The sequence below is a fragment of the Eriocheir sinensis genome, chromosome 53, assembly GCF_024679095.1.
Source record: "Eriocheir sinensis breed Jianghai 21 chromosome 53, ASM2467909v1, whole genome shotgun sequence".
Classification (NCBI taxonomy): domain Eukaryota; kingdom Metazoa; phylum Arthropoda; class Malacostraca; order Decapoda; family Varunidae; genus Eriocheir; species Eriocheir sinensis.
In genome coordinates this window covers 461,047-485,046 of record NC_066561.1, presented here as the reverse complement: position 1 = coordinate 485,046, position 24,000 = coordinate 461,047, and the positions used below count along the sequence as shown (strand labels likewise).

The following is a 24,000-nucleotide window of genomic DNA, read 5'->3' as shown; positions in this document are numbered from 1 at the left end:
AAATATCGATAGCAGATAGAAAGAGAGGCAACATTGCGGCGGAATTTAAGAGGTAGAAGACTATCAGTATGAGGAGGAGAGCTGATGAGACGAAGAGCCTTAGACTCCACTCTGTCCAGAAGAGCTGTGGTGGAGCCCCCCACATGAGATGCATACTCCATACGAGGGCGGACAAGGCCCCTGTATATGGACAGCAACTGTGCAGGGGAGAAGAACTGGCGGAGACGGTACAGAACGCCCAGCCTCGAGGAAGCTGATTTAGTTAGAGATGAGATATGAAGTTTCCAGTTGAGATTTTGAGTTAAGGATAGACCGAGGATGTTTAGTGTTGATGAAGGTGATAGCTGGGTGTCGTCAAAGAATAGGGATAGTTGTTTAGAAGATTGTGTCGAGTGGATAGGTGGAGAAACTTTGTTTTTGAGGCGTTGAAGGACACCAGGTTCTTCTTGCCCCAATCGGAAATAATAGTAAGGACTGAGGCTAAGCGTTCTGCAGCCTCCAGCCTTGAGTCGTTAAGTTCCTGAAGGGTGGGTCTTCTATTAAAAGAAGTTGAGTAATGCAGAGTGGAATCATCGGCGTAGGAATGGATAGGACAGTTCGTTTTGGAAAGAAGATCATCAATGAACAACAGAAAAGAGTGGAGATAGGACAGAACCCTGTGGGACACCACTGTTAATAGATTTAGGTGAAGAACAGTGACCGTCTACCACGGCAGAAATAGAACGGTCAGAAAGGAAACTGGAGATAAAGGTACAGAGAGAAGGATAGAAACCGTAGGAGGGTAGTTTAGAAAGCAAAGATTTGTGCCAGACCCTATCAAAAGCTTTTGATATGTCCAGCGCAATAGCAAAAGTTTCACCGAAACGGCTAAGAGAGGATGACCAAGAGTCAGTTAAGAAGGCTAGGAGATCACCAGTAGAACGCCCCTTGCGGAACCCATACTGGCGATCAGATAGAAGGTCAGAAGTGGAAAGGTGCTTTTGAATCTTCCGGTTAAGCCTTAAGGATTGATTCAAAAGCTTTAGATAGACAAGAAAGTAAAGCTATAGGACGGTAGTTTGAGGGATTGGAGCGGTCACCCTTCTTAGGCACAGGCTGTATGAAGGCATACTTCCAGCAAGATGGAAAGGTAGATGTTGACAGGCAGAGGCGAAAGAGTTTGACCAGGCAGGGTGACAGCACGGAGGCACAGTTTTTAAGGACAATAGGAGGCACTCCATCAGGTCCATAAGCCTTCTGAGGATTGAGGCCAGAGAGGGCGTAGAAAACATCATTTTGAAGAATCTTTATAACAGGCATAAAGGAGTCAGAGGGGGGATGAGTAGGAGGAATATGCCCAGAATCGTCCAGAGTGGAGTTTTTAGAAAAAGTTTGAGAGAAGAGTTCAGCCTTAGAGATAGATGAGACGGCAGTGTTGCCGTCAGGACTGAGGAGTAGAGGGAAAGATGAAGAAGTGAAGTTGGAGGAGATGTCTTTGGCTAGATGCCAGAAGTCACGGGAAGAGTTAGAGAAAGCAAGGTTTTGACATTTTCTATTAATGAAAGAATTTTTGGTTAGTCGGAGAATAGATTTGGCACGATTTCGGGGAGAAATGTAAAGTTCATAATTAGCATTAGTTTGAAGGCTCTGGTACCTTTTGTGAGCTACCTCTCTATCATTGACAGCACGAGAACAAGCGTGATTAAACCAAGGTTTTTTAGCATGAGGAGTAGAGAAAGAACGAGGAATGTATGCCTCCATTCCAGAGACAATCACCTCTGTGATGCGCTGAGCACACACAGAGGGGTCTCTATCCTGGAAGCAATAATCATTCCACGGGAAATCGGAAAAGTACATCATCAGGTCGTCCCACCGAGTTGAAGCAAAATGCCAGAAGCATCGCCTCTTCGGTGGGTCCAGAGTGTGTACAGGAGCGATAGGACAGGATGCAGAAATAAGATTGTGATCGGAGGAGCCCAACGGAGAGAACAGTTTGACAGAATAAGCAGAAGGGTTTGAGGTAAGGAAGAGGTCTAGAATGTTGGGCCGGTCTCCAAGACGGTCGGGAATACGTGTAGGGTGCTGGACCAACTGCTCTAGGTCGTTGAGGATAGCAAAGTTGTAGGCTTGTTCACCAGGATGGTCAGTGAAAGAGGATGAAAGCCAAAGCTGGTGGTGAACATTGAAATCTCCTAGGATGGAGATTTCAGCGAAGGGAGAGTGGGTCAAGATGTGCTCCACTTTAGAATTCAAATAGTCAAAGAATTTTACATAGTTGGTAGAGTTAGGTGAGAGATAAACAGCACAGATGTATTTAGTAATAGAGTGACAATGAAGTCTTAGCCAGATGGTGGAAAATTCAGAAGAGTCAAGGTCGTGGGCACGAGAGCAAGTGATGTCGTTGCGCACGTAGGCGCAACATCCAGCTTTGGATTGAAATTTAGGATAGAGATAGTAGGAGGGAACAGAGTAGAGATTGCTGTCAGTAGCCTCAGAAACCTGTGTTTCGGTAAGGAAGAGAAGGTGAGGTTTAGAGGAGGAGAGATGATGTTCCACAGAATGAAAATTAGAGCGAAGACCGCGAATGTTGCAGAAATTGAGAAGAAAGAGGTTCGAGGAGTTATCAAGACACCTCTCGGGTCGGCAGCCAGAAGGGGAGTCCTCCCTGGGGGAATTTGTGGTCCCCCCCCCCAGGCGGGGACTCCGAGGCTTGGTGTATGTGCGCCATTTTGAAATTTTAATTTTGGGAAAAGGTGTATATGTTGTGTGAATGTAGTGTGGTGTGGATAAAGAGAGGATCTGTCTTTAGAGAGCATGCTGAACTACTCTCCGGTGTTGGTGAGACAATAGGGAAACGGTTAGTGAGGACATGGGAAGGGTCTTTGGAGGGCTTCAGCTCCCTTCTCACCTCCCATATATACCTCACCGGGAGTGGCTTGCGCCCGTTCGGTAGGTGTCTTCCTACTCTGTTTGTGCTCTGAGAGGGAGGCGAGGAAATATTGTGTGTGTGTGTAATTGTGGTGTTGTGCTTGGAGGTGAGGTGAAGTTTGTGTGTTGATGTGTTTGTGTGTATACGAGCCGCTGACGTGAGTTTGTGTGCAGCATAACTTGTGGAAGGATTGAGTTTGGGCGAGTGTTTAAATTTTTTGTGTTAGAGATTTAACATTTGTGAATCATGGCGTCTAGAGTGGAGCAGTTTAAAGACAGTGAAGTTGTAGATATATTATATCAGTGTAGTAAGGAGGAATTGTGTAGCATCGCGGAGAGTTATGATGCGTCGCGGAGGGCCTCTTTGAAGGGAGAGACGCAAAGAGAGCTAGTGGAAATGTTGGATGAAAAAGGAGTGTTACGGATTATTGAAGATGAGGGAATGGGCGCAGGCGAAGATGAGATTAGGATTGAAGGTGAAGATGAAAGTGAAAGGAGGCTAGTGACGGCAGGAAATGGAGGTGACCTAACGGGAAGTGAGGCCTGGAGCTAGAGAGATTTAGGATCAAAGCGAGGATGGAGAAGGATATAGAAATGGCGAAAATTGAGGCACAGAAGATGGAGTTGTAGTTAGAAAAGGAGAGGATTCAGGCACAGAAGGAAATTGAGCTGAAGAAATTGGAGGTAAACCCCACAAGTAGCGGTTATAGGACATGCGGAGGGCTAGATGGCAGGATACATAACATCCCAGTGTTCACAGAGAGTAGGGCGGAAAAAAATTCTCACAATTTGAGAAGGTGGCAACTATGGAGGGATGGAGGAAGGAGGACTGGGCATTTTTGGTCCAGCCTAAGTTCAAAAGAAAGGCCAAAGAAACCCATACCACTTTAACTCTTGAGGAATCGAAGTGTTAGACACGGTGAAGGAGGCTGTTTTGAAAACTGTGCAGGTGGACCCAGAGATACATAGGAGGAGATTCAGAGAAGTAAGGAAGCTGCCAAAGATGACTTACTAAGAGGTGGCCAGGGAGTGTGTGCTGAAGGCTGAGAGATGGTTAAAAGCCGCCGAGGTTAAGTAAAAGGAGGAAATGTTCCAGCTGATGGTAATGGAGCACTCTATTGGTAATCTCTCTCCTGAGATAAGATACGAGGTCATTAAGTGCGAGATCAAAGACGTTGTGATGGCAGGACGCAAGGCTGTTCAAATATGCGCTGCCTATGGATCTTGTAAAACAGATGTATTTTATTTTTTCCGACCCCCAGGGAGATATGATGAAAAGTACGGCCAGACATCACACACAGGACAACATAAAGGTAACTTCAGGCAACCTAACAGCAGTGTCACTCTTACTAATGGAAGTTCAAGGACAGCACAGGATAGCCACAGACAGGGGATTCAGACACGAGTGCAGGGGGGTAATAACTTGGCACGGAGTGGCCCGCGGGCAACGTTCATTGGTAATGGGTTAGTTGTGACTTGTGGAGGATTGTGGGGAGAATGTGTTTTATACTTTGGCGTGGTGAGAGAGTGTATTGAGGAGTTTAGGGGGAGATACGTGTGTTGTGTTAGCGTGGTGACGGAAGGGGTACGTTGACGTAGCTTGCGGAGAGATTTGTGTTATTCCTGTGAAGCAGTCTTTGTAATTAATCTTAACTTTGAATATTGAAGTTATTTTTGTATTTGTGGTTTGGTCCCCCTCCTCAGCGCACAAAGTTAGTGAAAGTCGGCCCAGGTTTGCCAAGAGTAGCGTATCCTTGTCTACCCCATACTGGGTTATTAACTGCCTACGTTATTTGTAACACATCCTACCTAACGTAATCCCAGCCTAGGTCATGACAGTGTGTGTGTGTGTGAGTGTGTGTGTGTGTGTGTGTGTGTGTGTGTGTGTGTGTGTGTGTGTGTGTGTGTGTGTAATTCACCACGGCCTGATCACGAACATAAGAACATAAGAACATAAGAACGCAGGAGTCTACAAGAGGCCGGTAGGCCTGTACGAGGCAGCTCCTTTGACCCTAAGCTCCCGTGTATCTAACCCCACCTAATATCGCTGTCCATGAATTTAATTTGAATGTGACAATTGTATTGGCACTCACCACATGACTGCTAAGCCTATTCCACTCATCCACCACCCTGTTAGTAAACCAATTTTTGCCTATGTCCCTGTTGAATCTGAATTTATCCAGTTTAAACCCGTTACTTCGTGTCCTACCCGGTTCTCTTACCAACAAAACCTTATGAATGTCTCCCTTATTAAAGCCCTTCATCCATTTATAAACCTCGATCATGTCTCCACGCACCCTTCGCCTTTCTAGAGAATGCAAGTTTAACTGTTTGAGTCTTCCCTCGTATGGCAAGTTTCTCAACCCCTGAATCATCTTAGTCATTCTCCTCTGCACTGATTCTAACATTTTGATATCCATTCTATAGTAAGGTGACCAGAACTGAACCGCATAGTCAAGATGAGGTCTAACTAATGCTAAATATAGTTTGAGGAAGACTTCGGGGCTTCTGTTGCTTACGCTCCTTGAAATAAATCCCAGTACCCTATTAGCTCGATTTCTAGCTTGAATGCATTGTGCCCTTGGACGGAGATCAGAGCTCACTAAGACCCCTAAATCCCTCTCGCACCCAGACCTACTTATGAGAGTGTCATTTAAGCGATAGTTATGTGAGGGGTTGTTCCTACCTACACTCAGAATACTGCACTTCCCTACATTGAACTCCATCTGCCATTTATCCGCCCAGTCATACAATCTGTTGAGTTCACCTTGGAGAATACTAGCGTTTCCTGACCCCCCTAGGCTAAGGTCACGACCCCCGCTCGCTCCGGCTAGAGTGTTCACCGTGATTCAGTGATTCAGTGTTAACCGTGATCCCTTGATTTAGTGTTAACCGTGATACAGTGATTCAGTGTTAACCGCTATTCCGTGATTCAGTGTTAACCGTGATTCAGTGATTTAGTGTTAACCGTGATTCCTTGATTTAGTGTTAACCACTATTCCGTGATTCAGTGTTAACCGTGACTCTGTGATTCGGTGTTAACCGCGATACCGTGATTCAGTTTTAACCGTGATTCCGTAATTCAGTGCTCATCGTGATTCCTCAATTTACTGTTAACCGTGATTCCGTGAATTAGTGTTCACCAAGTGTGTTGTGCAATCTTTATACGCCATCGAGGACTTTAACTGTAGTTGATATTACTTGAAGAGGTTGGACATCGCTCATCGGTAACTTCATCGTCGCTTCACTGCCTAGCAGACATCACCGCCGCTGTGGAACGCTAAGTGTCATAATTCTACTGCTTCCCGTACCTGTCACAGGGTAACAAAGTAAAGTATTTCAACAACAGCACACACACTGTATTTTCTTGTTCATTACCAATCGTTCCTGAACCCCGCCCTATTTATTCCCAGGGGTATAATTACTCCCGGTACCGCCCATAAGTCTGAAATTTTCCGGGATTAGTGAGGTCGGCTAATCTTTTCACCGGCACTCCCTCACCAAAACAGTCAGGTGTTCACACACCAAGACCCAGGTGTTCACACACCCGCCCATATCCCACAGCCACCGAGGGCTTAACGAAGGAAACCACCCGGCACTCCTTAAATAATCCTAATCAACACAGGTATTTCTATTTCTATTTTAATCACCTTCCCTACTCCTCCCTCTCCGCCCAAACCCATATTTCCTCCTCCGCCTCCTCCTTTAACCATTTCCTCCTCCTCTAACTATTTCCTCCTCCTCCTCCTCCTTTGTGCTCCTTTGTGTTCCTTTAACTAAACAAGCCTCTCTACCGTCCAACTAATTACCCCCGCGGGACTCGACCCGACCCCTACCTAACTCCTTCCAGGTGTTCAGTTGAGCTCCTTCCTGGTATTCAGCAAGCCACCCACGCGGTTTCTAAATATATCATAACTAAAGTTTCTTGCTACAGAAAAAAGAAAAGAAAAAAGGAATTGTAACCATGCCCAAATATTTCACTTGCGGTAATTGTTCGCAGAAATTTGCCACGATCCACTTTCAACTCAGCGAGTCTAAATGTAAATATTGTGTCTTGGACTCGCGTATCCAAGCACTTAGCTCGATTAACGATGAGCTGAAACGCTCAAACGTATTGATATGGGAAGTTGTGACTTCTTTCCCCGCCCTTCCTACTCCAGCTTCCTCCTCCTCAAACTCATATTCTGACGTTCTGACCCAATTACATACCTCCTCCTCCTCCTCTGCCTCGCCTGAACCCGCCTCCATCCTTACTATTCCTTCCGCCCCATCCACCTCCCTTGCTACCTCATCCACTCCCACTCCCTCTTCTCCCTCCACCACCCTTGACTCCTCCCCTATCCTCATCACCACTCCATCTTCCCCTTCCACCTCCAACACGATCTCCTCTGCCTCGCCTCAACCACCCCACTCCTCTGCAACGCCTGAACCCGCCGCCACCCCTACCATTCCTTCTATCCCATCCACCTCCCTTGCTACCTCATCCACTCCCACTCCCTCTTCTTCCTCCAACACCCTTGACTCCTCCCCTATCCTCATCACCACTCCATCTTCCCCTTCCACCTTCAACACGATCTCCTCTGCCACGCCTGAACCCGCCGCCACCCTTACCATTCCTTCTACTCCATCCACCTCCCTTCCTACCCCATCCACCTCCATCCACAGTACCACTCCCCTTTCTCCCGCTCTCCCTTCCTCTCCCTCCAACACCCTTGACTCCTCCCCTATCCTCATCACCACTCCATCCTCCACTTCCACCTCCAACACGAACTCAACCTCCGCCTCCTCCTCCACTTCTGATACCACATCTCCCTCCATCCACACCTCACCCTCCACCCTTCCCCAACCACCCACTACTATCACCACCACCACTTCCAAACCCACCTTAGCCCGCGCTCCCTCTTGTACCTCGCGCCCTTCCAGAAGAAATCACAAGACCATTCTACCAGCTGTCACTTGTACGAACCAGACGCTGTTTCCTGGTATGGGCAAACTAACAACTAGAGTCAATTTAGTTGGAGACAGTGTGGTGAGAGGCCAACTTACGGAGTTTTGCGGTCGGAATACGTTGACACGGCAGCGTTTCTGTATCCCCGGAGCCAAATTGGACGATATTGAATCAGCTGTCGATGCAGTTTCAGTAAATGCGAAGGACGACACAGTGTATCTGATCCATGCGGGAACCAACGACCTTCAGTCAACTCAAATTCAGGACCTGTTAGCAAAATACCGTCAAGTCATTCGGAAATACAAGACCAAGTCCCCTCACATCATCGTCTCTGGAATTCTACCGAGAGTCAATACGTTCGCCGGATACAACAACAGTAAAGCGTACGGCGTCAACACTAGTCTAAAGCAGTTATGTAACGATAAAGGCGTAGGGTTCATGAACGCATGGCATCACTTCAACCAGCGCCCAGATTTGTTTTGGGAGGACGGACTCCACTTGAACGAGGTTGGTTCGGCGCGGCTAGGAAGGCTCCTGAACGATGCAGTTGAAAGCTTCTCGAAAAGCTATTCAAAAAACTGGAGGCGAGGGCAAGGCAAAGGCAACCCTTGATCAACCGAACCGTAGCGTCGATGCGGCTTACAAGAAACTGTGTAACCAACGACGCCTCCGACAAGCGAACTCATTCAACACGACGCGGCCAAACCAGTAGTCACATTTCCATTTTGTACACAAATGCACGCAGTCTATTACCCAAAAAGGACGAAATTAGGGCGTATATTGCAACTGAGAAACCAGATGTGGTACCCATCACAGAGACTTGGGCCAACTCTGCACATCTAGTATCTGAACTGTCATTTCCCGGGTACGAAAGCTTCCAAAAAAATCGAATGCACAAGAAAGGAGGAGGAGTAATTTGCTACGTAAAAAGTACGCTCCCTGCCATAAAAATAGACAAACAGGACGCAGAGAATTACGACTCCGTCTATGTGGAAATAACTGCGAATAATAAGAAACTAACACTTGCGACCGTATACAGGCCTCCAAAACAACAGGCAGCCGATGACACTGCCCTGTACGAAGAGCTTCACTCTTTAACACAAAGTAAAGCAATAATAATTGGGGACTTTAATTGCCCTAACATTGACTGGGGACAATTGACTGGAGATCAAGAGGGTAACAGGCTTATAGAAATGGTGGAGGATTCGTTCCTCACTCAAGTTGTAACTCAACCAACACGAGAAAACAATCTGCTGGATCTGGTATTAGTAAGCGACCCCGACCTCATTCGCGACTGTGAAGTTGGTGAAAAAATTACCGGTTGCGATCACCACTTAATCCGTTTCAATGTCAACATAAGTCACAAACTCGTAGACAATCCGTCAGTGATACCAGACTACAAAAAAGCAAATTTCAACCTAGCCCGTGAACTGCTTCCCTCTGCGACCTGGGACCAACTTCACCTAACCGACAATACAATCGACAACGTGTGGAACAACTTCAAAGATAAGCTTTTGGGAGTAGAAAAGGCTACAGTGCCGACGAAACCCAGGCGAGTAAATGGTGCCGTAGATCCACCGTGGATGACCAGATAAATAAAAAGGGCGGTAAACTTAAAAAAAAGGAATTATAACCTAATGAAAGAGAATGACACGGCCGAAGCCCGTACTCAGTACCACAACAGCCTCAGAGCTTGTCGCACCCTTATTCGGAGTAGTAAACGCAACCACGAAAAACAAATAGCGCGTGACATCAAGACAAACTTTAAAAAAATTCTTCACATACATCAGATCGAAAAAGAAAGTAAAATCCAATATTGGTCCCCTGACAGACGAGACTGGAGCTGCAACTCAGGACAGTAAACAGATGGCCAGAATCCTCAACAGTAACTTCGCATCCGTATTCACAGTCGAGAACATCGAAACCATGCCCGAGAACCCTGACCCGCCGAGGGGAATCACGCCCCTGAAAATTGACTCAATATGCGACCAAGAAGTGAAAGAGTATTTGGATAAACTCGACACGAACAAGTCAACAGGACCTGACGGTTTGTCCCCGCGGTTATTAAAAGAGCTTAAACAACAAATACTTCAGCCACTCACTAACATATTCAACCAGTCTGTTCAATTGAAAAGGTCCCGGAAGACTGGAAGATGGCGAACGTAACACCAATTTTCAAAAAGGAGACAAAAGCGTTGCATTAAACTACAGGCCCATAAGTTTGACATCAGTGGCAGGAAAAATACTCGAAAAGATTATTAGAGACAAACTTGTTAAGTTTCTAGAAGACAATAATGTAATCTCCGACACCCAGCATGGCTTCAGAAACAAGCGCTCCTGCCTAACGAATTTATTAGACTTCTTCCAAGGTATATATAAGAACTGGGATGCCCACATCCCCAGTGATGTTATATACCTGGACTTTCAGAAAGCCTTCGACAAGGTACCGCACGAGCGACTCCTTAAGAAACTGCACTCGGCGGGCATTGGAGCCAATCTGATCGCGTGGATAAGAGATTGGCTCACCGACAGAAAACAACGAGTACTACTCAACGGACAGCCTTCCGATTGGCTTCCAGTCACTAGTGGAGTGCCTCAAGGGTCAGTGCTGGGACCCATTCTCTTCATCATATATATCAACGACCTCGAAGCAGGACTGAAATCCACAATATCGAAATTTGCTGATGACACTAGGGTGAAGGGAAAGGCCCTCACAAAGACCGACTGCGAAATCATTCAGAAAGACCTCAATCACATTATCGAATGGTCGGAAAAATGGCAAATGTCCTTTAATGTTGACAAATGCAAAGTCATGCACATTGGGTCCAGAAATAGTAACCACACATACATCATGAATGGGAGACCTCTGCAAGCGATGCAGGAGGAAAAGGATCTTGGAGTCACTATCAGCAGTGACCTGAAACACGCTAATCACTGTAAAAAAGCATACAACAAAGCCAACACTATGCTCGGGTTCATAGCGAGGAACTTCGAGTGTAAAACGCCAGACGTGATGCTATCCTTGTATAATTCCATGGTAAGACCGCACCTCGAGTATGCAGTACAGTTCTGGTCTCCTAATTACAGAAAGGACATTGATTTACTGGAAAGGATTCAGCGACGCGCCACGAAAATGATACCAACCTTAAGGGCTCAACCGTACGAGGAACGACTCAAGCGACTCAATCTCTTTACATTAGAGAAAAAACGCCTACGAGGAGATATGATTCAAGTCTTCAAGTATCTGAAAAAATTCAATAACGTCGATTACTCCAATTTCTTTGAATTGCAAACCAACCTAAGAACTAGAAATAACGGTTTACCCATTCAGTCTAGTCGATGTAACACAGACATCGGAAGGAGTTTCTTTTCAAACCGAGTCATCCGTCACTGGAACAATCTTCCTTCAGAAGTAGTAAATGCGAATACTATCAACTCCTTCAAATATAGAATCGACCGTCACTTCGCTGCGTCGGGAGTAAACTGAATATTGAGTTGCTTTCATCTGCTCCTCAATATCGAGGTGCTTTCATCTGCTCCTCAATGTCGAGGTGCTTTCATCTGCTCCCCAGGCCCCAGGCTGTCGAGCAGATTAAAGCACCAAAGCGGGCAACCTCGTAATGAGCCAATAGGCTTTCTGTTGCCTGCGTTTCCATGTTTCCATGTTTCCTGATCCGACTCAATTACTCTACCGACCTTGGTATCATCTGCAAATTTACTAACATCACTACTAATTCCTGTATCTAAGTCATTGATATAAATAATAAACAAAAGTGGACCTAATACCGAACCTTGTGGGACCCCACTCGTAACACATCCCCAGTCAGATCTTTTACCATTGATTTGCACTCTTTGCTTCCTATTGCTAAGCCACGCCTTGACCCAGTTCAAAACTTTACCCTCTACTCCGTGAGCCTGTAATTTAAGCAACAGTCGTTGGTGAGGAACTTTGTCAAACGCTTTACTAAAATCAAGATAGATTACATCATAATTTTCATCTCTGCCAACCGCCTCAAATACTTTATTGTAGAAGGACAAGAGATTGGTGAGGCATGACCTACCTTTTGTGAACCCATGCTGCGAGTCGTGAATTAAGCTATGTTTCTCTAAATGCTCCCGAATGTTCCTGGCTATTATGGACTCCAGTATCTTCCCTATAACCGATGTTAAGCTAATTGGGCGATAGTTTGAAGCAACTGACCTGTCCCCCTTTTTAAAAATCGGCGTCACATTAGCTACTTTCCATAGGCTCGGCACATAGCCAGTATTTACCGACATCTTAAAGATGTCGGTTAGTGGGTCACTGAGTACATCCCCTAACTCCTTTAATACCCTCGGAAATATCCCGTCAGGACCTGGCGACTTGTTCTTCTTAAGCTTATCTATCTCATCCTGAACTACTTGCCTGGTAATGATTATATCCCTCAATTTATCGCCATCCCCGCCCTCGTACACCTGAACTCTTTCCGGTATAGTCGTTCGATCCTCCTGTGTGAATATTGAAAGGAAGTAGTCGTTCAACAATGTGCTCATATTTTCGTAATTTTCTACTAGCTCCCCTGTGTTTGTTGTCAGCGGTCCAATTTTCTCCCGTGTTTTTGTTCTATACATCTGAAAGAAGCCCTTAGGATTACTTTTCGCTTCATTTGCTACTTTGATCTCATAGTTCTTTTTTGCTATCCTGGTGTTTTTCTTAACTAATCTAGATAGTTCGACGTACCGGCCCCTGAGATGTGTTTCACCATTCTTTATTTTCTGATAAATTCCCTTCTTTAACCCAATCTCGTGTTTTAGTCCACGAGTCATCCACTTAGGATCATTGTTTTCTTTTCTAAGTGTTCGCTGTGGTATATGCTGTTCTTGCCCCTCTACTATTACTCTAACTAAATTATTGTAAGACATTTCTACCTGGTTCTCCTGGCTCTCCAATCCGCAGTTCTGGCCCTCATGAATCCCTAAATTATCCCAGTTTACCCCTTCAAGATGTCTTCGAAGCCCCTCGTAATTTGCTCTTCTAAAATCTGGCACTAACACTGGGTTTGGTTCGCGGGTTACCGCCCGGTCTAAGCTAAAACGAACCGTTCTGTGATCACTATTTCCTAACTCTCCGCCCACCTCCAATTCACGTAGCAAGTTCCCATTATTGGTTAGGACTAAGTCTAATATGTTATCTCCTCTGGTAGGCTCAGTAACTACCTGCTTAAGGAAATTATCTTGTATAACTTCAAGAAAGTCCTCGGCTTCCAGGTCACCCACTAGATCTTCCCAGTCTATATTCCTATAATTAAAGTCCCCCATTACGCAGACATTTCTACTCATACTCGCACTGCCAATCTCCTGTAGTAATATACTCGTGTCCTGCCTGTTAAGGTTGGGTGGCCTGTATATAACTCCTAGAGTTAGTTTTTCTTTCCCTTTGTAAACGTCCACCCAAACTGATTCTGAATCCATGTTAGTTTTGACTGAGTTGTTAACTAAACATTTAAGTGAGTCTTTAACATATAGCGCAACTCCACCTCCCTTTCTGCCCCTTCTGTCTTTGTGAAACATCTGATAACCCGTTATTTCAAATTCTGATCTAAAATTTCTATTAGCAGTGTCTATCCATGTCTCAGTGATCGCTATTATGTTTCACAAAGACAGAAGGGGCAGAAAGGGAGGTGGAGTTGCGCTATATGTTAAAGACTAACTTAAATGTTTAGTTACCGGAAAGAGTTCAGGTGTACGAGGGCGGGGATGGCGATAAACTGAGGGATATAATCATTGCCAGGAAAGTAGTTCAGGATGAGATAGATAAGCTTAAGAAGAACAAGTCGCCAGGTCCTGACGGGATATTTCCGAGGGTATTAAAGGAGTTAGGTGATATAATCAGTGACCCACTAACCGACATCTTTAAGATGTCGGTAAATACTGGCTATGTGCCGAGCCTATGGAAAGTAGCTAATGTGACGCCGATTTTTAAAAAGGGGGACAGGTCAGTTGCTTCAAACTATCGCCCAATTAGCTTAACATCGGTTATAGGGAAGATGCTGGAGTCCATAATAGCCAGGAACATTCGGGAGCATTTAGAGAAACATAGCTTAATTCACGACTCGCAGCATGGGTTCACAAAAGGTAGGTCATGCCTCACCAATCTCTTGTCCTTCTACAATAAAGTATTTGAGGCGGTTGACAGAGATGAAAATTATGATGTAATCTATCTTGATTTTAGTAAAGCGTTTGACAAAGTTCCTCACCAACGACTGTTGCTTAAATTACAGGCTCACGGAGTACAGGGTAAAGTTTTGAACTGGGTCAAGGCGTGGCTTAGCAATAGGAAGCAAAGAGTGCAAATCAATGGTAAAAGATCTGACTGGGGATGTGTTACGAATGGGGTCCCACAAGGTTCGGTATTAGGTCCACTTTTGTTTATTATTTATATCAATGACTTAGACACAGGAATTAGTAGTGATGTTAGTAAATTTGCAAATGATACCAAGATCGGTAGAGTAATTGAGTCGGATCAGGACGCTAGTATTCTCCAAGGTGAACTCAACAGATTATATGACTGGGCGGATAAATGGCAGATGGAGTTCAATGTAGGGAAGTGCAGTATTCTGAGTGTAGGTAGGAACAACCCCTCACATAACTATTGCTTAAATGACACTCTCATATGTAGGTCTGTGTGTGAGAGGATTTAGGGTCTTAGTGAGCTCTGATCTCCGTCCAAGGGCACGATGCATTCAAGCTAGAAATCGAGCTAATAGGGTACTGGGATTTATTTCAAGGAGCGTAAGCAACAGAAGCCCCGAAGTCTTCCTCAAACTATATTTAGCATTAGTTAGACCTCATCTTGACTATGCGGTTCAGTTCTGGTGACCCTACTATAGAATGGATATCAAAATGTTAGAATCGGTGCAGAGGAGGATGACTAAGATGATTCAGGGGTTGAGAAACTTGCCATACTAGGAAAGACTCAAACAGTTAAACTTGCATTCTCTAGAAAGGCGAAGAGTGCGTGGAGACATGATCGAGGTTTATAAATGGATGAAGGGCTTTAATAAGGGAGACATTCATAAGGTTTTGTTGGTAAGAGAACCGGGTAGGACACGAAGTAACGGGTTTAAACTGGATAAATTCAGATTCAACAGGGACATAGGCAAAAATTGGTTTACTAACAGGGTGGTGGATGAGTGGAATAGGCTTAGCAGTCATGTGGTGAGTGCCAATACAATTGTCACATTCAAAAATAGACTAGATAAATTCATGGACAGCGATATTAGGTGGGGTTAGATACACGGGAGCTTAGGGTCAAAGGAGCTGCCTCGTACAGGCCTATCGGCCTCTTGCAGACTCCTGCGTTCTTATGTTCTTATGTTCTTATGTCAAAATTTTCTGAACAAGCTTCACCCCTTAGTAAGTCTATCTTGTTTCTGAGGCTCCTGCTGTTAGTATAGAAGATTCTTAGCCCGTCCTCTGTTACTCCCCTAGAATTACTTCTAAGCTGCCTGGTTATATTATGAGCTAGATGTCCCCTCCCATTACTCCTCCCATTGCTCCCATTACTCCTCCCCCCCTCGCCTATACTAAAAAATCCCTCAGGGTACCAAGTGCTCGCCTTCGCCAGCCCGTACCCTCACGACGTGAGCAAGTGCCAGGACCTCACACACCACACACTCCATCCCCCTTGCTCAAGGCGGGATAGTAACCACTTCTAGTCAACGGAAAGAATCCGGCCTGAGCGGGGCTCGAACCGCCGCCTGTTTGGCCGTGAAGCCTTGCAGCGTGGTGCTCTACCAAGCGAGCTACCGGAGCGGTGTATTGAGCTCCCGGAGCTTCCAGTGTGTGTGTGTGTGTGTGTGTGTGTGTGTGTGTGTGTGTGTGTGTGTGTGCTCCAAAATGTACATTTTAAGGTGAACAGCTACATATACTTGATGAATTTATTATTATTATTATTATTATTATTATTATTATTATTATTATTATTATTATTATTATTATTATTATTATTATTACTTTTTATTATTATCATTATTGCAGAGACACATTTGAAATAGTACAAGAGAGAGAGAGAGAGAGAGAGAGAGAGAGAGAGAGAGAGAGAGAGAGAGAGAGAGAGAGAGAGAGAGAGAGAGAGAGAGAGAGAGATTTACACAGAAAATCAGACCACGCAGACCCCAGGTCCAGACTAGATGATCTGTCAAAAAACCCAAGTGATTCTACATTAATCAGATGGCTCCAAATCTTTGCATTTCTATTCTAGTCATAATAAGCTGAAGAAAGTGTCGATCAAGCTTGTTTTTTAAAGGAGTCAATTGAGTTACACTGGACCACTGAGGGTGGGAGCTTATTCTACTCTCGCACTACAACGTTGGTGAAGAAAAAATTGGTGCAGTCTGAATTTACTTGTCTATATTTAAGTTCTGTGCCATTATTCCACGTTCGCTAAGCGTCAGAGAGAGAGAGAGAGAGAGAGAGAGAGAGAGAGAGAGAGAGAGAGAGAGAGAGAGAGAGAGAGAGAGAGAGATTTATAAAAATTCAGACCACACAAACCCCATGGCCCAAACAGATTGCTCCAAAACTTTCCATTTCTGCTTTAGTTAATATTAAGTTGAAGGACGTTTCAGTCGAACTTGTTTTTAAGTCAATCGTTTTGCACTTGGCCAGTCTTAATTAACTTGTTCATATTCTATTTTTCTGCCATTTTACTTTGTTCGCAGTGTCATCGATTATAAATAATTTTGATTTGTCCACATTCGTAAAACCATTAAGTATTTTAAACCGTTCGGTCAGTTTTCCTCGGAGGCAACGTTTCTCAAAAGAGAACATATTTAGGGTCGAGAGCCTCTCGTCATAGGGTTTGTTGCGCAAGGAAGGGATAATTTTTGTTACCCTACGTTGAACACCTTCTAATTTAGCAATGTTCTTTGCATGGTAGGGAGACCAGAACTGTACCGCGTATTTCAAGAGGGACGATGCCTTTTAGCAAGGACATATTGAATACGGTTGCGAGGGAGGAGAGTATTTCGCTCTTTGTTTCTTTAAGTAGTATGGGATATATTTAGGCAATAGGCAATGCATGAACGAGATTTACGTTAGTACTGTTGTTGTTCCTGGTGTTGGTGGTAATGATGGGAAGACTGCTAGTATTAAATACCGAAGAAAAATAATTTTTTAACAAGTTCGCAACGTTTTGGTTGTCAGTCACTAATTCCCCGTCGCTGTTAGTTAGAGGTCCAATTCCACTTCTGGTCGCCTTCCTATTGTTTATATAACTGAAGAAGGATTTTGGATTTTATTTTTACAGTTGGCTGCAATGTTTTCTTCGTATAATGCTTTGACTAATATGTTAATCTTTTTTACTCGCCGCCTGGCTTCATGATAAAGTTTAATGTTTTCGGGAGTGTTTTGCTCCTTCTTTAGCCTGTAAGACATTTTTCTCTCCTAAACCGAATATTTAATTTCACCAACCAAGGTGGACTTTTATTAATGTTACTTCGCTTCTCGCAAAACGGGGCAAATGTGTTCTGCTGAGTGAGTAAATGATTTTTAAAGTTTGGCCAGGCTTCCTCTACGTCGCAATCATCATATAGTTATATTTCTGTAAGTTTTTGTCGGATTTCTACGAAATTTGCTCTTTGAAATTGGGCATCTTTGATTTCTTTTTAATCACTGTTGTTGAGTTCTTATAGAGGGGTTACACGTGACGTCATCATCAGCGATCAGCTGATCACTTCTCAACTGCCCCGCAAAGGCCCGCCATTTTGGGAGGCACATATTTACCACAAGAGAGCTCCTCAGCTTTTCCCCGCCATGTTACTGTGTTGGTGTTTGTGTTAGTGGCCCATCTATTACTGTGTGGGTGGGTGTTATTGTCCATCTATTACTATGTGGGTGGGTGTTATTGTCCATCTATTACTGTGTGGGTGGGTGTGTTAGTGTCTATCTATTACTGTGTGGGTGGGTGTGTTAGTGTCTATCTATTACTGTGTGGGTGGGTGTGTTAGTGTCCATCTATTACTGTGTGGGTGGGTGTGTTAGTGTCCATCTATTACTGTGTGGGTGGGTGTGTTAGTGTCCATCTATTACTGTGTGGGTGTGTGTGTTAGTGTCCATCTATTACTGTGTGGGTGGGTGTGCTAGTGTCCATCTATTACTGTGTGGGTGGGTGTGTTAGTGTCCATCTATTACTGTGTGGGTGGGTGTGCTAGTGTCCATCTATTACTGTGTGGGTGGGTGTGTTAGTGTCCATCTATTACTGTGTGGGTGGGTGTGTTAGTGTCCATCTATTACTGTGTGGGTGGGTGTGTCAGTGGCCCATCTATTACTGTGTGGGTGGGTGTGTTAGTGGCCTATCTATTACTGTGTGGGTGGGTGTGTTAGTGTCAGTCTATTACTGTGTGGGTGGGTGTGCTAGTGTCCATCTATTACTGTGTGGGTGGGTGTGTTAGTGTCAGTCTATTACTGTGTGGGTGGGTGTGCTAGTGTCCATCTATTACTGTGTGGGTGGGTGTGTTAGTGGCCCGTCTATTACTGTGTGGGTGTGGGTGTTAGTGGCCCATCTATTACTGTGTGGGTGGGTGTGTTAGTGTCCATCTATTACTGTGTGGGTGGGTGTGTTAGTGGCCCATCTATTACTGTGTGGGTATGGGTGTTAGTGTCAAACTATTACTGCGTCGGTGTGGGTGTTAGTGGCCCATCTATTACTGTGTGGGTGTGGGTGTTAGTGTTAATCTATTACTGTGTGGGTGTGGGTGTTAGTGGCCCATCTATTACTGTGTGGGTGTGGGTGTTAGTGTCCATCTATTACTGTGTGGGTGGGTGTGTTAGTATCCATCTATTACTGTGTGGGTGGGTGTGTTAGTGTCCATCTATTACTGTGTGGGTGGGTGTTAGTATCCATCTATTACTGTGTGGGTGGGTGTTAGTGTCCATCTATTACTGTGTGGGTGGGTGTTAGTGTCCATCTATTACTGTGTGGGTGGGTGGGTGTTATTGTCCATCTATTACTGTGTGGGTGGGTGTGTTAGTGTCCATCTATTACTGTGTGGGTGGGTGTTATTGTCCATCTATTACTGTGTGGGTGGGTGTTAGTGTCCATCTATTACTGTGTGGGTGGGTGTTAGTGTCCATCTATTACTGTGTGGGTGGGTGTGTTAGTGTCCATCTATTACTGTGTGGGTGGGTGTTAGTGTCCATCTATTACTGTGTGGGTGGGTGTGTTAGTGTCCATCTATTACTGTGTGGGTGGGTGTTAGTGTCCATCTATTACTGTGTGGGTGGGTGTGTTAGTGTCCATCTATTACTGTGTGGGTGGGTGTTAGTGTCCATCTATTACTGTGTGGGTAGGTGTGTAGTGTCCATCTATTACTGTGTGTGTGGGTGTTAGTATCCATCTATTACTGTGTGGGTGGGTGTTAGTGTCCATCTATTACTGTGTGGGTGGGTGTGTTAGTGTCCATCTATTACTGTGTGGGTGGGTGTTAGTGTCCATCTATTACTGTGTGGGTGGGTGTTAGTGTCCATCTATTACTGTGTGGGTGGGTGTGTTAGTGTCCATCTATTACTGTGTGGGTGGGTGTGTTAGTGTCCATCTATTACTGTGTGGGTGGGTGTTAGTGTCCATCTATTACTGTGTGGGTGGGTGTGTTAGTGTCCATCTATTACTGTGTGGGTGGGTGTGTTAGTGTCCATCTATTACTGTGTGGGTGGGTGGGTGTTAGTGTCCATCTATTACTGTGTGGGTGGGTGTTAGTGTCCATCTATTACTGTGTGGGTGGGTGTGTTAGTGTCCATCTATTACTGTGTGGGTGGGTGTTAGTGTCCATCTATTACTGTGTGGGTGTGGGTGTTAGTGTCCATCTATTACTGTGTGGGTGGGTGTTAGTGTCCATCTATTACTGTGTGGGTGGGTGTGTTAGTGTCCATCTATTACTGTGTGGGTGGGTGTGTTAGTGTCCATCTATTACTGTGTGGGTGGGTGTGTCCATCTATTACTGTGTGGGTGGGTGTTAGTGTCCATCTATTACTGTGTGGGTGGGTGTTAGTGTCCATCTATTACTGTGTGGGTGGGTGTGTTAGTGTCCATCTATTACTGTGTGGGTGGGTGTTAGTGTCCATCTATTACTGTGTGGGTGGGTGTGTTAGTGTCAATCTATTACTGTGTGGGTGGGTGTTAGTGGCCCATCTATTACTGTGTGGGTGGGTGTTAGTGACAATCTATTACTGTGTGGGTGGGTGTGTTAGTGGCCCATCTATTACTGTGTGGGTGGGTGTTAGTGTTCAACTATTACTGTGTGGGTGGGTGTTAGTGACCCATCTATTACTGTGTGAGTGTGGGTGTTAGTGTCCATCTGTTACTGTGTGGGTGGGTGTGTTAGTGTCCATCTGTTACTGTGTGGGTGTGGGTGTTAGTGTCCATCTATTACTGTGTGGGTGTGGGTGTTAGTGACCCATCTATTAGTGTGTGGGTGTGGGTGTTAGTGTCCATCTGTTATTGTGTGGGTGGGTGTGTTAGTGTCCATCTCTTACTGTATGGGTGGGTGTGTTAGTGTCCAGCTATTACTGTGTGGGTGTGGGTGTTAGTATCCATCTATTACTGTGTGGGTGGGTGTGTTAGTGGCCCATCTATTTCTGTGTAGGTGTGGGTGTTAGTATATATCTTACTGTGTGGGTGTTGGTGTTAGTGTCCATCTATTACTGTGTGTGTTAGTGTCCATCTATTACTGTGTGGGTGTGGGTGTTAGTGTCCATCTATTACTGTGTGGGTGTTAGTGTCCATCTATTACTGTGTGGGTGTGGGTGTTAGTGTCCATCTATTACTGTGTGGGTGTTAGTGTCCATCTATTACTGTGTGGGTGTTAGTGTCCATCTATTACTGTGTGGGTGTTAGTGTCCATCTATTACTGTGTGGGTGTTAGTGTCCATCTATTACTGTGTGGGTGTGGGTGTTAGTGTCCATCTATTACTGTGTGGGTGTTGGTGTTAGTGTCCATCTATTACTGTGTGGGTGTGGGTGTTAGTGGCCCATCTATTACTGTTACTAATAGGTGCTACACTGCCACTCGCGGTAGGTAGACAGGGGCTGCCAAGTATAAGTTAGTGGGCTTTATGCGAACCCCTTACGTTCTTATGCTCTTGCTTGGGTGGGTGGGTCTTTCATTCTCATTCTCTTAATCTCATTTTCATTCTCTCTGTCTCACTCAGTCTGTTATTCTCTCTCTCTCATTCTCATCCTCATTACCTCTCTTATTCTCATTCACTCATTCTCATTATCATTCTCTCTCATCTCATTGACCTTCATTCTCTTTCTCTCACTCATTCTCATTTTCTTTCGATTCCTCATTCTCTCTCATTCCTATTCCTATTCCCTCTTTCTCATTCTGTTATTATCATTCCCTCTCTCATTCTCATTCTCTCATTTCTATTCTCTCTCTCCAATTCTCATTTTCTCATTCATATTCTCTAATTCTCATTATCTCTCTCTCATTCTCTTTCTCATTCTCTCTTTCATTCTCATTCTCTGTCTCTCATTCTCATTCTCTTTCATTCTTGTTCTCATTATCATGCCCCCTCATTTCATTCCCTCATTCTCTCTCTCCCTCATTCTCATTCTCTCTCATTATCATTCTCTCTCATTTTCATTCTCTCTCATTCTCACTCTCATTCTCTCTCATTCTCATTCTCTCTCTCATTCTCACTCTCATTCTCTCTCATTCTCATTTTCTCTCTCATTCTCATTCTCTCTCTCCCATTATCATTCTCTCATTCTCATTCTCTCTCATTCCTATTCTTATTCCCTCTCTTTCATTCTGTTATGCTCATTCCCTCTCTCATTTTCATTCCCTCATTTCTATTCTCTCTCTCCAATTCTCATTTTCTCATTTTGTATTCTCTAATTCTCCTTATATCTCTCTCATTCTCTTTCTCATTCTCTCTCTCATTCTCATTCTCTGTCTCTCATTCTCATTTTCATTCTCTTTCATTCTTATTCTCATTATCATCCCCCCATTCCCTCATTCTCTCTCTCCCTCATTCTCATTCTTTCTCATTCTCATTTTTTCTCATTTTTATTCTCTCACTCTTTTTCTCTCATTTTCATTCTCTCTCATTCTTATTCTTATTCCGTCTCTCATTCTCTTTGTCTTTCGTTCTCATTATCTCTCTCATTCTCTCTCATTCTTATTCTTATTCCGTCTCTCATTCTCTTTGTTTTTCATTCTCATTCTCTCTCATTTTCTCTCATTCTTATTCTTATTCCGTCTCTCATTCTCATTCTCTTTCATTCTCATTCTCTCTCATTCTCATTCTCTCTCTCTCTCTCTCTCTCTCTCTCTCTCTCTCTCTCTCTCTCTCTCTCTCTCTCTCTCTCTCTCTCTCTCTCTCTCTCTCTCAGGAGTTATCTTTCTATTATTTATTCCACTCTTGTAAGTCTCTTTTTTCATCCCTGGCGATCAAGCCAGATATCTCCACCACTGCACAACCATTTCTCTCCGTAAAAACGTGTAACCAACCCCTCTCAGTAATTGGTGCCTGACCTGTATGTTGCATTTTCTGCATTTATTGGTTAATATACCTTTAACAATGACACGCATGATTTTGTAAAACGGTTGGTTGACGTCGAGTCAAATAAAGACTATTAGTTGCGTATTGGTAAGTTTTTCTCCTTCCTGCCCCAATACTTTCTTTTCTTTACTCATACGTAGTGAGTTTTGATCAGATCTGAGACGCTCTACATAAGTGGCTGTACATGCTTCTACATTAAAAGTAAGACCATGGTCAATATATAATGAACATTGTACAGAGGCAATGTGAGGGATCAAGGCGGGTGTGGAACGTTTCTTCTCAGCTTCTATGGAATAAAGACCAGGGAATGTTGGTGTTTTTTCTATTAAAACCTGCACATACATCCTTAGTGCATGTACTGCAGCAGTTGAATAACTAAAAACATATGTTAAGTGGAAGAAATAAGGCAGACAAGCTCATTTACCCCGACGATCTGGGAGCGAGAAATGTTATGTTTTGGGTGGAATTGCTGGCTCCGCTCACCGGCTAAGGTCCGCCCCCCATACCTCCCTTCCTACCCCCCTTGCTTTACCTCACAGTGAAGGGCGACCCGCTGAGAGCCACTCCTTGAATTTTTCCTCCAAGGGAACGCAGCGGTAGGCATCGCTGGCCTCCAATACTGCGAGCTGATTGGCTAATTTTCAGTCTGGGCTCCTACACTTTGGCCTGCTACACCGGCGCAGATATATAAGACTTGCTTTTGTTTATAAAAAAATTCCTACGATTTGCCACGAGATTTTAAGGTTAGTGTAAGACACTGACTTATTATTTTCTATGTAATACACGGTGGCTTAGGGCGTGGTGATACATCTATTCAATTTGATGCGGCTGTAATTAATATAGACTGCATTAAGACAGTGAAATGATCCCTTAATGAACAGCATACCAACTACGACACCGATGGGCTAACATTCCGTTACTGACGACAGCCCTTTCACGTTCCCTCAGCCAGTATGCGATCCGTGCATGCAGGGCTGCCGTGCCTACAGTGCCCATAGTCGCAGCGCGCTGGTCTAAGGTGAGCACTGTCGCACGCCAACAGCCTGCTGTCACACAGCGACTCCGATTTCATGGACAATATAATATTATGATAGCCTACGAAGAGGAAACAGTTGACGGTACAAGCAATGTGAGGACAACAATGACGTCAGTTAAGTAATTATAGTTGATTTTGAGTCTTAAAATATTAAGACTGTGGCAGCCAGATGTTATGTTACCCAATAAGATTGCTGTTTATAATCATCAAACATCCCTGCGACTGCCACTAAAAGAGGAAATGGAGTAGGCTTGTATAATGCAGACTGTACAATAATAATAGTAGGAGTAAAAATAATACTAATAGTAATAATAAAAATAATGATGATTAAAATAATAATAAAAAGAATAAGATTAATAGTACAACTACTACTACTACTACTACTACTACTACTACTACTACTACTAATAATAATAATAATAATAATAATAATAATAATAATAATAATAATAATAATAATAATAATAATAATAATAATACCTCTACTATTACTAATTCTACTGCTACTACTACGACTACTACTACTACTACTACTACTATTGCAAATTCTACTACTACTACTACT

At 44.1% G+C, this 24,000-nt stretch overlaps 1 protein-coding gene across 2 annotated transcripts in view; it reads right to left on the bottom strand.

Moving 5' to 3' along the window:
* Positions 1 to 24,000, bottom strand: part of LOC126983144 (serine/threonine-protein phosphatase 6 regulatory ankyrin repeat subunit C-like) — a 151,712-nt gene that overhangs the window by 56,510 nt on the left and 71,202 nt on the right. The window lies entirely within an intron of this gene.